Below are 14,995 nucleotides of genomic sequence, written 5' to 3'. Positions count from 1 at the left end.
AAGGATAGTTATGTGGGAAATAGATATTTTAGGACTTTCAAATTTGAATAGTTTTGAATATTGAAAATTTAAAATGGAAACGTGATATTTTTTTTTTAAAGCATATAAATAAGAGGAGTCAAAAGATAGTGAAATTAAGAGAAAATAAGTGGCTTTTGGGTGCTTGAGATTTTGGCTGGTAGAGTATTCAAGGTATGGTTGAGTTATTTATTTTTAGTGATTTAAATAATTTTTTTAGAAAATCATTGATGGGGTTTTTGATGATATTAAGGTTCAAATAATTAGCGGCTAAGAAGGTGGTCTTTGTTATTTCGATCGTATTCTTGGGGTTCTTTGTTTTGCAATCTCTCGCACTCGTTATTTGATAATCTTTGAGGTAAGGAAAATTAGATAGTTTAGTATTATGATCCAGTGTATGATGTAGTTTATTTTTGTATGACCTAACATTTCAGGTACAATAAAGGGGTAAGTATGTCTGGACCTAAGGTGTCCAATGATGTATGACGGACTATGTCCGGTAGGCTCGGTTGCCAAAACTCTATGACGGACCTATGTCCGGTGTATGACAGACTTTTGCCCGGGGCTTAATTGCCACCTCTGTATAAGCACTTATCTTTTTATTATATCTGATTTGTTATTTTTAGTTATGATTATGATATATGACCTATAGTTATGATTATGAGTATGACCTATGATGTATGATCTATGACCTATGACTTATGATGACTTAGAGTATGACCTATGATTTATAGATTATGATTTAGAATTATCTCTTAAGATATGATATTATCTAGATGTTTGTGTTTGTATGACTATGGTGAATATATGTTATGTTTGATTATATGACTAACCCTTGTTTGTATTTTTCTTATTGGGCTTAGAAGCTCACTCCTTATGATGTTGTTATTTCAGGAAATTAGGGATAGAAATGTAATGACCCACTAACCTAGACTAATTGGACCATTATCGAAACTATACATAAAACTTACATTTTTACGAAAATACCATAATTTATTGAGTAACTTGAAAAATAAGAGTTATTTACAAATAAACAGAATACTAAGAAGGATTTTGGGATCCCATTGTCTTTAAAACAAAACATGGTTTAAAATAAAAGACATTACATCATAATGCGGAAAATACACATAAAAACCATAAAAACATAAAAGGAGACTATATCCTCGAATCGAATAACGCTCGGCCCCTTGACTCCATTCATCATCGATACACATTCTCCAAGCGTCACGAATCTTTCCGCCTCTAAACTTATTTTCCTGCACATAAACAGAAAGGAGTGAGCCTAATGCCCAGTAAGGAAAATCTAACACAAAGTCACATACATAATTTCATAAGAAAACATAAAGACTTAACATAATACATATAACATACACTTATTATAATGGCCATTATTACTTGGGGTCCCATAGACTAAACAAGCATATGCCCATGGGATTAGTGGGGTCCTACTAGCTAAGTAGGTCATATGCCCATAACCCATTTGGGGTCTTGTTAGTCATATGGGTCATATGCCCAAGCCTACAAACATACCATATACATATCATAACACTTTTAATAACATAAAACATATAGATAACATAAGCACATAACATGTTGATTCTAGCCTATTTTCCTTACCAAAGTTACCGGGATTATGGACTGAGTTGGGACTTTTGGAACACTCCTAAAACCATAAGAAAGAGTGAGTCTAAGAAAGGAGATGAAATGAAAGAGATGGAAAGACTAAACCATAAAAAAACATACTTACCGACTTATATGCTTAAGAGCTTGGATTCCCTAACCAAAATAAGAATAAGGTTAGGGGACTGAGTAGAAGGTTTTGAGAAAGGAAATAACATAAAATACAGAAAGGAACTAGAGTTTTGGGTTTACCTCAAAGATTGCAAGATCAATCTAACCTCCACCGAAATACTATAGAACTCACTTCCCAAAGTGTTTGATAAGCTTATGATGTTTAAGCTTATAGTTTTTCCCAAACCAAGTGTTTACACTCTTACACTCACTTAACACTAGCAGCTTCTGAACTTAGAGCAAAAGGTGAATAATGGCTGGGTACTAGGTCCTATTTATAGAGTTTGGAGATGAAAAGATCTTGATTTTACTTGAATAAAAATAATGGCTTTTTAGGTGAAAATCATTTGAATAATCGTTCAGCAGAGGCTGAAGACTCGTTCAAAAGATGATGGACTGTTGAAGGAGTTTGAATGGCTGAAAGGAAAAGAATTCAAAAGTGTTTGAAAACATGCTGGTGGAGGCGATATATCGCCCCCTATAGGCGATATATCGCCTGGACCATTGTTCCCGAGGCGACCGTGCATCAATTCGTGTTTTCCGTATCTACGTGCTGCGATATATCGCCCCCTATAGCTGCGATATATCGGCATACGCTGAATATTTAAACACGAAATTACACATTTTTAGCTAAGTTTGAATGGAGTAAACAGCCTTGACTAAGCCCTCAACGTACTCAAAGCTGCTGACTGACCCTATAACATTCAAACTTTACTCCTTATTATATTAAATCCTCAAAAATACTTAATCCTTAATCACCATTCATAACATGTGTTTAAAATCCTATTGGTTGATGTCTAAACCTTATAATATAAGAAATATAATCCTTAATATCAGTCACTTTAATCAAACCTTAGGTTATACTTAATATTCTTAAACTATAGATTAAACTTAGAAAATCTATAAGTACTACTATGAGTGTCCAAATACTTCCCGGTCTGAACCAAAAATCCACAGTAACAAAGATAATGCTATAAATACTATCATACTACTATCTATCTTAGCTAAGTAAAGTTCTTGGACTCTACAAGAAAGGCCGGTGGCGAGTGGGACCTAAGAGCTTCGTGATGTATTCGTTGGGGACCATATAGTCGAGCAAGATCGAGCGGGCCAAATTATTTATTTATTTAAACTTTTATTTTAAAATTTTGTTTTATTTAAATGTTGCTCATTTTTATGTTAAAGACAAGTATTTTATTTTTTAAAAAACCATGAATCCATGTATTTATTTTTAAGCTTTTATTAAATAAAAGAGCAATATTTACGATTATGACCCAACGCTGTGTTCTCGGTAATCTATGAGAAATTAGGGCGTTACATTTATAGCCTAACAAGATATTCTTGAAAGAAAGAATATTTGGGTACAAGATGAGTCATTCTAAGACTCTTGAACATAACATAGATGAATTCCTAAGAATGCACATCGAGCTTGCTAACTAAGGGGAGAACGAGTCTCTAAGTGATGAGAATCAAGCAATAACCATACTAAATTCTCTACCATAATCATATAGGGAGGTCAAGACAGCAATCAAGTATGGAAGGACTGAAATCACACTAGGGGAAGTAATCTCAACCTCAAGGTCTAAGGATTTAGAAATGAAAAGTGAAAAACTTGGTTCATCAAATGGAGATCTAATGAAAATTTTGTATATTTGTACACAAACGAATTATTGTACAAAATTTGCATAGACAGGAGAATGATTAAATAAATGCATATACATATTGTTATGAGAAAATATAACCAAGATTTGATTATAGCTTGGAGTATATATATTTTATGAGAATTGACATGTGTCATATAAATGTTGCAACATGTTTAACGCCCAAACGTGACTTCCACTTAGCGGTGGTTGTAGTATAGATTGGGCAGTCGATTCCACAAGGAGGCAAATAAATAAAGTTAATCAATAAATAAAGTTTAGAGATAAATAATATGAAGAAAATAGAACAAGTGATATTTTTGTTGTTTTTTAAATTTAAAGATTAGAAATAAAGATAGAATAAGTGTGATGTAACAATAGGTAACAAGTAGGAAGGATCAAGAGTCACCAATATGCATACTTATTTATTTGGATCTTTGATTCACAAAAAGTTACACAAATGAGAAGTTCACATCACAACTATTCATTTGGAAGATTTACATTAAAGCACAAATATGTTTTACAAAAATGTATTCAAGTAATTATTATTCTTTACCATGGAAAGATGTGATAAATCTTATGAGAAATCTAAAAATGACATTATACCATTGACAATAATGCAATAAAAGATTGGACATAAAACCTAACACAAATATTACTTTTACTATTTATAAAATACATAGAAAGAGCATGACTAATTCTATATAGATTTTAGCAAAAGTACATATATATGAGTGAGATGGAGAAAATGATAAAGATATTATTATCTATATTATTTTCACTAATTTGATAATACATAGAAAGTGCATGACAAAATCTATATACTATTAGTAAACATAAATATAGATAATAAGATGAAGAAATAGAGATGTATTTTACTAGACATTCTCATGAAATTCTAGAGAAAAAATATGAGAAATGAGACTAAAATTTGGTAGAGTTTTGCTACCTAAAAATTACATTCCAAATGTGAAGAAAGTGTCCCTATTTATAGATGGAGAAAATGACTAAAAAGAAATTAAACAACAATTTGAGGTTTACAAAATAAATCTCAAATATTAATAATAAAATATGATTTTGAAAAATCAAATCTTATTATGTAATATCCAACATTTTCATAATACATTTTTTTTTATTATAAATCAGAGTTTTAATACGTAAAATGTTTACAAATTTAAGAAATACTAATGGAAAAATAGTATTAAAAATATGATTTTATATTGTTAATGAGATTAAAGAGATAAAAACTTGAGTAGTCAAGTATTGGACCCAAATGTCATATAATTTTAATTGGGGATTTTTATAAAATTAAGAAAGTTTTGCTAAAGGGCTTATTTGAAAAGAATTTTAGTATTTTGGGTCCAAGTGTAATTAAAAAAAAAAAAGGCTTCAGCCTTTTAACCGAGCCCCTCTCTCTCTCTCTCCTCAGAAAATTTTTCTTCTCTCTCTCTCTCGCGTGCGTGCGTCTGCCCGACCACCGAACATCTACCGACGATCACCACTTATAGCCACGCGCCGGACCGTTGGATTCAGAGGCCTCCGAACTATCGACCGCGCGGGAATCTAGAGCTCACTCGCCGATTAAACACCTCAACTGATCGATTTAAGTTCGGCCACCCCGCGACTTCAAAGTTGCGATTCGGCCACCTCGGGTATTCGTTTGCCGATCCGTCACCATCATCGTGTTCCTCGTGTTGTGAGCTTCAAAACCCAATAACTTGTTCCTACATCTACCATAGTTGGGTGGTGGGCCCACCACGAGCCACCGCGATCCACCGCAGACCGACGGTCGAAACTTAGTGTTCGAGGTTTCGAAGTACGTTTTGAGTCTCAGAAAATCATCGTTTGACTTGTTGTGGAACCCAATCATTGTGGTATAAATTCTTTGACCTATATTGTTATTGATTATAATAATTTATATTATGTGTATTTATAGTATATAATTATATATTATTGATATATTGAATATTTTTCTGTAATTATACTGGCTGTCTGGGATTATATGTATTTCTGATACAGGTTTTGATTTTGGGTTTGTCCATTTTATAGCCGTTGTGCTGTCCAATTTTCTAGAAAATATTATATATTAAATAAATTATAAAAAAATACATATTTAATTGATTTTCTATTAATATGAAAATTATTATGATTAAGTAATTTTAATTATTATTGTTATTATTTTGTTAAGTAAATCAAGAATATAGTTTCATATATATGTATATGAAAAGTGTGATTTATAGTAAACATATTATTTAAAAATTATTCTTGTATATTAATATTTTGTTAATATTTGAATATTAAAATAATATCAAATATCAGTTTCTTACAGTTATTGATATTTGTAAGACCAGTGAATTTTGGAGAAAGTATATTTATTATATCACTGGAATTGATATTATGACTAATTAATAATAATATAAATATTTATATTTATATTATTATCATTATATCGATTATTACAATTTTATGTTAAAAATATGATTTCTTTTATAAAATGACGATTTGAATATATACATTCACATATGTATTGTTTTAATGTATTTTGTTATTAATATTGAAATAAGTTTATTTATAGAATTATTATTATTATTATTATCATGAGAGTACATTATTTTATGAGCAAGATTTAAAGCATCATTTTATACGAAGAGTTAATTGCATTACGTTGATAATAATTATTATTATCATTTATATAGTTCCTGGTATTGTTAATATACACTATCAATAGTGTATATTTACGATTTTGATAAAATTTAATAAATGATGTGCCTTGAATATGATTTATATGGATTTGATTGATTGACTCTTGGTGAGCAGTTTTAAAATAAGCTAAGGACCTAAGGTAAGTGAATCTCACATTTTGTGCTTAAGTGTAAGATGCATGACTACATTGATTGTGTATATCTGATGAGTTAAGTATGGGATGATGATGATGCATATGATAAGTATGTGAAGAATAGTTATATGAATATCATAATAGTGTTGTGTGATATGAAATTGGTAAATTTCGTGATATGTGAAATATGTCTTACTTGGTTAAGATTGATATGAATTATGTGCAAGTATGTGTTCTTATGTCGATGAATTTGTGGATTACGTTTATGTTCATGATTTTGTTATATGTTATGATATATGAAGCGTTTAAGTTTTTAGGCTGGAAACCTTAGACTTGAGCCATATCTCTACGTTAAGGTATAACAAAGCCACCAACCCAAAGCTTCATGTATTATGACTAAAGATGTTTTGAGTTATATGAGATGTGATACAATGCCTTGATTGAATACCATCAACATGAATCGTCAACATGAACATTGGCATTTCAGCATCAGCATGTATGCATGGCATGTACAGTTATGTGATACATTATTATGTGATATAAGACCATGCATATGAATATGAGGAAAATTGTGAAATGCCTTGAAATGTCTTATGTGAAGTGAACATTTTAATGACACAATGATTAAGCAAAGCGATAATAAGATGTTTAAAAAGGGTGCCACTGTTTTGATGAAGCAATTAAGTAAGTGTAATGAAGAAGACGGAGGTCTATAAGACTTATAGTGGCTGCCCACTAGTGTGGGCTAGGTCAGAGTTGACCATTCAGATATGTTTGCCATGTTTCCGTCTTTCTCCTTCATATGTGTAATAAGTATGGCAGCTATGAAAACGATGAAATGAGTGGTATGATGAGCCTAGCTGCGATGATGGATAGCCGGAGGAGAACCCATGGGATTCTATATGATATGTGTAACAAGCCCTACAGGCATTGGCCGAATCAAACAGTGTGCACAAGTGAAATCGAGCCCATAAAAATGTGAAAGTAAAAGAAAGAACATAAAAGTAAAGTTTGAAAGTGCATGAGCAATAAATGTAGTGCATAAGTATATAAGACAGCATATTAGTATATGTGTACTTCAAACTCACGACATTTATGTGTATGTGTATGCATGAGATTTACTTACTGAGCGTTAGCTCATTATGTTATTTTCCAACATTTTTCCAGGTGTGGCTATAGATGTTGAGCAACTTGTGGAGCACGGACTTAGTAGCAATACAATAGTGGTTTAGGGTTTTCATATGACTACACTAAATTTAAAATATTCATACATGTAATAATTTTCTATTAATAAGTTTATATAAAAGTTTTAAGTTTTTCTGTATTTCTTAGTATTATTTCATTTAATTCATTTCGTCAAGTGCCTAACATACTCGTAAACCCTGGAATTACGAGTATGTGGCGGACGTACCCTACCTTAAGGTCGTTACATATTATAAATATTAACCTAGTTATTTTGGTGTATGGTCAAGTGCCCTTTTTCAAAAGCACCAAAAAAAGATGAGCTTTAAAGCTCAAAATGACAATTTTGCAAGGCCCAATACCCACAAAATATGGGTTGAAGGTGGCTGATGGCAGCTGGTCCATTGACCCATTTTCAGCCAATGAAAAGCTGCCACGTAGGCGGCTAGCTGAAGGGAAAGGAGGCTTGAACCTGCGTTGGGCTTGTTGGGTGCTTGATGTGTTGGAGGCTGAAGGAGGATTTGGTGATGTTGGGCCTGCTGGGATGATTGAGGAAATGGGCCTTCAGTTACTTTGAAGGAGGCAAGGCTGGGATTGTATTGACGTTGGGAGCTTGATGTTGAAGGAAGTTGATGATGTCCTGGACACGTGGCGCAAGGCGGAGCAAGGATAACCTGGACACATGGCGCGAAAGGAGCACGACACTTGGCAGCTGGGGGAAGCATGAAGGAAGAGTTGGGCCTGGGCTTGGAGCTTCGGTTTGGGCCTATTTTCTTCAAAAATGCCACAATTCCACTATATTTTAAGTTCTAATTCTTCCCTTCTTGCTTTCTTTTTTTCTTTGTTGCCAAGTGCCAAAATACACTTTAATTCCTACAAAATAATAATAAATTAAATCATAATCAAATATTTTCATTTATAAAATAAATCATATTAATTCTATGAAAATATTAATTAAAACTTAAAATCAATAAATGTATATTTTTCACCACTAATCACAACACAAATAATTTATTTGGAGCCTAGTAATATGAGAATTGAAAATATGCCTTACCGGAAAAATTCCAGAAGAATTTAACATGTCTTATTATATATAAATTCAAAGTTGCGTGCATTATACAATAAAGATCTTTGTTTGGATTAAAGACATGCAAGTGAATAATTATTTGAAATTATAAGTATGATTGTCTATGCAATGTGAATTCATAAATAATACGTTGTAAAAAGCTTTTGAAGAGCTCCTGATTATTTTACAAACTATTGAATAAGGATTTCTTATTTCATCTTATAGATTGAGAATTATTAAATATATTCTTTGTTTATAGATTAAATTATGAGTAGATAAGTCCCAAAGAATTTCGTATGCATAAAGAACCATAGTGTATATGATCACTTGATGTAGAAATTAAATAACATGTAACGAGAATGCAATGAATATATGGTCCCGAAGTACCATCTTTATTGCAAATGAAAATTGATATTATTGAAGATATTCATTTATATGATCATATTTGAATTTCAAATTTTGGATTGAACATAGTCATAGATAATGAATATCCACAAATATGATGCATATTATAACATTGTTGATATGATATGATAATGAACAAGGTTATATACATGATTGATTTAATATGTTGGATAAATATTCATATTCCATTCTACATATATGCTATAGAAGAGTTATAGTAAATATGTGATCATAGATAATTTATGGTGATTTATAATTACAATGAAAATCATATGAGATATTTGATCATGAAAGTTACCATGGATATATGCATAAGGGGGAGATATATACGTGTTGCACTCTTTTTCCCTTAGTTCAGGTTTTGTCCCAATGGATTTTCCTGACAAGGTTTTTAACGAGGCAACTTTAAATCATGTTGAGATACTTGCAATTCACGAGGCAATGGGAAAATGTGTGATTGAGATAAATGAAACAACATATTTGAGGAACATGTTGATTATCACCTGTTATCCATGTTTTCCCCCGCGACGCGTGGCGTGACATGATGGGTACATGGGCTCCCTCAAAGAGATCCAGGCCCACCCTGAGCCCAATGAACAGGGAAGAAAGTCATGATAGTCCCCGTCCATATGGTCCGCCCAAGGTGTCCCCGTCCAGAATGATCCTGAACAAGATGATCCCGACCAAGGTGTCCCCGTCCAGAATGATCCCGGACAAGATGATCCCGGACAAGGTGTCCCCGTCCATATGGTCCGGCCATCAGTAATGATCCCGGACAAGGTGTCCCCGTCCATATGGTCCGGCCATCAGTAATGATCCCGGACAAGATGATCCCGGCCAAGGTGTCCCCGTCCAGAATGATCCCGGACAAGATGATCCCGGACAAGGTGTCCCCGTCCATATGGTCCGGGCCATCAGTGGAACGCCCTGGCTACCCCAAAACAGTTACGGTGAACGGTGGACCGGAAATTTGACTCATTGCCTGAGTCCTTTGGTCAAAAACGTGCTCTAAGTATGATTAACAGGTTAAGGTACAAAACCAATAAAAAGGAAATGGAGATTTTATTACAAACTGCTCTGCAGAGCTAAACAAAACATTTACAAGTGGTTCTCAGTACAAAATGGTCACTATAGTTGTAAAGTTACAGTTCCGCCGACCTAAGCGGCAAAAATAGGGTAAACCCCCTAGTTCCTCTGAGAACACCTTGGCCGTGGTGGTCAAGCGGCCGCATATGTACACAACACCACATCAGCTCCCCACTCAAGGCTAGGTGAGCTTTTCTTTCCCTTTACCTGCACCACATAGCACCCATGAGCCAAAGCCCAGCAAGAAAACATAACATTCCTCATAAACATTATCACATTATTATCATTATAATCATACTGAACATAAAGCTTTCAACAAGCAAATGAACATCACATGATTTAAGCGGGAGAGTGGCTGCTAGGTAAGCCACTAGCCTCCAAGCTCTCTTTTCTAGCGAGAGAGTGGCTGATAGGAAAGCCACTAGCCTTCAAGCTCTGTTTTGTAGCGGGAGAGTGGCTGATAGGTAAGCCACTAGCCTCCAGGCTCTGTTTGTTCATCGACCCTCAGGGTCGGTCAGGCATTAATGATACTTGAGTTATTCAATGCTAATGGTCGATTAGATCTAATCTCTATTGGCTTGCGTGTTTCACGCTAAGGCCGTTCTGACAAGTAAGTCAGCGCTTCCTGACCTGTGTCCAGTAACACTGCCGAGCCTGACAAGTAAGTCACAGCCTCACAACTGATACTAACACTTTTGTCGATTCTGTATCCAATCCATGTCCATATTTATACAATCAACATGCCTCACAAATATCCATGCATGTCACACTTTGGGTGCAGTTTTCTTACCTTTGATTCGAGCTAGAATGAGCAAAAGAACAACCTTTGAGAACAGTTTAGCTTTTAGTCCTTTAGCGGTTACCTAATCACAACACATTTGGGATACCATTAATAATCAAGATAATCAAGGGTCTCAAACCATAATCTAACCTCAAAGAGATCAATCCAAGCTAATCCAAGTAGCAAGGACACTCCCGAGGCCTAAAACTAGGTTTCCGGGGTCAAAACGAGCAAACGGGGCGAAAACAGGGCAAGGGCTGCGGCCCTAGCACCTTGGGCCGCGGCCCCCAGGGTTCCCAGAGGCTAGGGCCGCGGCATCCTTCATCAAGGGCCGCGGCGCCCAGCAGGCACAAGGCCTCCACCTGCTTCTTCAAAGAAGGGCCGCGACGCCTCAAGAACAGGGCCGCGGCGCTCCACCCTGGGCCATTCCCAACCGCGTTTCTAACACTCCAAAGCCTCCAAAATCATCCCTAAACATTCCCCAATCATCAAAAAAAAGTTCCCAAGCTTCCCCATGCATCAAAACTCTCAAAACCCAAGGCTCGAACGAACCGAAAACTCAACAATTCACAAAATCAATTCAAAGCTTAGAAACTCGGAAAAACTCAAAACTTAAACTTCGATTACCTTCAATTGGGTTGTTTTCCGTCGAATCCTTCGGTTAAGAAGCTTCTAATCTTCCCTAGGATCGCTATGCCTCGATCCTCACTTGATTCCGACTCCTAGAACTCAAGATTTCGTCAAAAAGGCTTAAACGGTAAAACGAACTTTGAAAAGGGAGAACGGAAGGTTTCCTTATCGTATGTTCTATCTGATAAGTTACTTCAACCTTAAGTAACCTCAAATAAAACCTAATGCTCGGGGTCCCGAAAACACCCCCGGGGACATTATAGTCAAAACCTCCGAAATTCCACCCTGATCTCAAATATTCCCAATTTATCATCAAATGAACATTTCTATTACCCAAAAATTGGCCTCATTATGGTAAAACCGCTAATCCACTAAAAATAACCGTCTCATGTTGCTTAGCTCGAATATATCTCCATAATAATAGAATCCCATTCACAAATCAAGTTATGCACCCAAATACACAAATTACCCTCAACGGGCCAAATTATCATCATACCCCTGTAATTGTAAATATGGACTCATATGCATGCATTTCACATCATATCATAATATAATCAACATATACATGCATTTAATCGATTAATAACATAATTAAGCAAGTATGGCCCTCCCGGCCAACTCTTCATGCTGTTAAACTTATCGGAGAATTCGGGGCATTACAATCAGTAATGATCTCGGCCAAGGCGTCCCCGTCCAGAATGATTCCCGGACAAGATGTCCGGGTAGGAAAAGTTTAGTCTTTCCTGAAGCTGACAGGTCCTCGAGAAACACAAAAGTTGGTCTCCTCAACTATGAACAAGAAGTTACGCATGGAGCGTACACTGTTCCTGGGAAACAGTGCTGCCACTACACTGACAGATCTTGTCCTCCGAATCTTCCTCGTGGATCGTAACACCCAGACTGGAGCAACTGTTTGTCGCGAGTCTTATAATGTGATCATGTTTGGGCTGGCCCAATGGACCTTTGTTAATATATGTTATATATTTCAAATCCTTTGTATTATGGCTCCATTAGTGAGCAAACTATAATTACATCTCTATTGGGCCAGTATTAGTCCAGCCCAAGCCCATTGCACAAGACTGCCTATAAATAGTGCCAGTTGTGCACAGTAGGGGGGATCCGAAGGGTTGGCTTGTAAGCGATTACTCTGCTCAAATTTGCAGAAAACTCCATTGTCAAAAGCTCTCTAAGCTCTAATACAAATGACTCGTGGACTAAGGCTAGTTAACGCCCCAACCACGTAAAAACCCTGTGTCAATCTTCTATTTTCATTATTATTATCACTAAATCCCACTTATTGATATAGTTGCCGAAAATCTCGGTTAACATCACCCGATAAAGAAATACCAACAATTATCTATAAAGATAATGATGCATGTATTGCTCAACTAAAATGATAATACCTTAAAGGAGATAGATTTAAATACATTTCACCGCAGTTCTTCTTCACACATGATCTTCAAAAGAGTAGTGATTTGCTGTTCATCAAATTCGATTAAGCGACAATCTTGCAGACTTATTTACAAAGTCATTATCAACATCAACGTTCGAGAAGATGGTACATAAGATCATAATGCATCGATTAAAGGATCTTCAAAAGCGTTGAAATGAGGGAGAGTAAATATACATTGTACTATTTTCCCCTTTGCCGAGTTTTTGTCCTACTGAGTTTTTCTAGCAAGGTTTTTAACGAGGCAATTTTCATGGACATCCAAGGGGGAGTGTTATAAATATTATATATATGGATGTCCATAATAATGAAGAATCACTAGGTTACCCAAAGTAAAATATCAACATTAATTCTTGATTATATTCAGAGTAGTTACCTGATTTCCTTATGACTTATTTATCTGTATAAATATGGGTCATTCGCCCATTGAAATAACACATACAAGAGTTTCACTCTTTCTTTACATCTCTCTCTATTACTCTGTCTATTTCTTTATACTTTATATTTCAGTATTCTTAATAGTTTTATAACATATATAAATTATTAATGAAGTATCTAAAATGAGCAAAATAGTCAATTTTGTGTGAAACAAGAAATATTTAAAAAAAACACAACTTAATAAATTAATAATCTAATATTAATATATTAGTTTATTAAATTATTTCTATAAGAAAATAAGAAATTAGTCAAATAAATTAATGAATATTATTAAAATTTTGGTGATAAAATATGAAATTTAAATATTATATATATATTAAATTATTAAATAAATAATTAATAGTTAATAATAATATTAAATATATTTCATCAAAATGGGTAATATATTTTTTAGAAAGTTAGTTTAAGAATGGAAACTTAATTTATAAGATGTGGTGTTGGAATTCTCATTCAAATAATTCTAATTTTATTGGAATCTCATTTCTAAAACTGTGTCGTTTGGTTGGAGATAATGAAAATAGAAGAATAGTAATGACTATAAGAAAATGAACACTAATGAAATGGAACAAAAATAAAAAAATTTAATAATTTTTTTTCTATCTTACATTGGAATAATTTTTCTTTCGATTTTCAAAGGGAAATTTCAATTTGTATGCTTGATCATTTTTATAATTACAAAAAAATGCTATGCATATTAAAAATTACAAAATAATGCTATTTTTAGGCACTTTACCCAAAATGTTATTTCCACTTCCTCCTCACTTCTCATTTCTCTCTTCTCTCTTCCCTCTCTCTCTCTCTCTCTCTCTCTTATTTCACTCTCTCTCACCTCACAACACCACCGACACACTAAATATTATATTTCGAACATATTTGGACATGATTTTTGGATTTTTTTGGCGATTTTTTTTCAGATCTGAAACTCTGAAATCTGCAGAAAATCGACCTTGCTCGATGGTGGTTCGATAGTGCTCGATGCCAGCTCGATGATACCTTCAAAATCATGATTTTTCATGAAAAAATGACTTTGCTCGATGGTAGCTCGATAGTGGCTCGATGGTGCTCGATGCCAGCTCGATGAGACCTTCAAAATCATGATTTTTCATGAAAAAATGACTTAGCTCGATGGTGGTTCGATAGTAGCTCGATAATGGCTCGATGGTGCTTGATGTAATTCTTGTAAGAGACATAATTTTTCACTCGGGTGTCCGTTTGGGGTGATTTTTTTTTTATTTTGGGTATTTTTTCAAGATCTACACATTTGACATGTTAATATGCACATTTGGGAAGTTTAAAACTTAAAAATATACCAAAAGATGTCTTAAACATGAGGTATGTTTGCACTTTTGTATTTTTTACAAGTGTTACACTTCACAAATGTGCATATTAACATGTCAAGCGTGTAGATTTTGAAAAAATATCCAAAATAAAAAAAAAATCACCCCAAACGAACACCCGAGTGAAAAATTATGTCTCTTGCAAGAATTGCATCGAGCACCATCGAGCCACTATCGAGCTACCATCAAACCACCATCGAGCTAAGTCATTTTTTCATGAAAAATCATGATTTTGAAGGTCCCATCGAGCTAGCATCGAGCACCATCGAACCACCATCGAGCAAGGTCGATTTTCTGTAAATTTCAGAGTTTCAGATCTGAAAAAATCGCCAAAA

Source organism: Humulus lupulus, chromosome 7 (genome assembly GCF_963169125.1).
Source record: "Humulus lupulus chromosome 7, drHumLupu1.1, whole genome shotgun sequence".
Taxonomy (NCBI): Eukaryota; Viridiplantae; Streptophyta; class Magnoliopsida; order Rosales; family Cannabaceae; genus Humulus; species Humulus lupulus.
The sequence above is the reverse complement of the archived record's forward strand: the minus strand, read 5'-3'. Positions refer to the sequence as shown.